This window comes from Penaeus monodon, chromosome 19, assembly GCF_015228065.2.
Source record: "Penaeus monodon isolate SGIC_2016 chromosome 19, NSTDA_Pmon_1, whole genome shotgun sequence".
Classification (NCBI taxonomy): Eukaryota; Metazoa; Arthropoda; class Malacostraca; order Decapoda; family Penaeidae; genus Penaeus; species Penaeus monodon.
Window position 1 is genome coordinate 14,046,505 of NC_051404.1, and position 404 is coordinate 14,046,908.

Sequence of the window (404 nt, forward strand, 5' to 3'; positions counted from 1 at the left end):
GGACGAAATGACGTCTCTCCGATATGTCACACCAGGGTTGAGAATTAGTGATCACTTTCATTTTCGTCATATTTAATATCGAATGATTAAATGGCCGGCAATCGTTCGCTTACAATCACACGTAGTCATACTACACATGTAATATGCAGGGAGCCAGTCCTGTATAATCCTAAGATTCTGTCCACGTCGCAAGCCCAGCAGAATGAAGACATGGGTGGCCACGTGACGACTGCGTGGCCAGGATTTGGGGGAACGCACGAATGGCCTCACGGACGAGCGAATTGCAATATCCATGAAGTTATTCCAGGTTAACGTACGTGGCCGCCTGAGCTGTCCTTACTGTGCCCACGACGTGACTTTTCCAGTGATCAAAAGAAGTTAAATCAAAAAGCAGCCAGCACTCA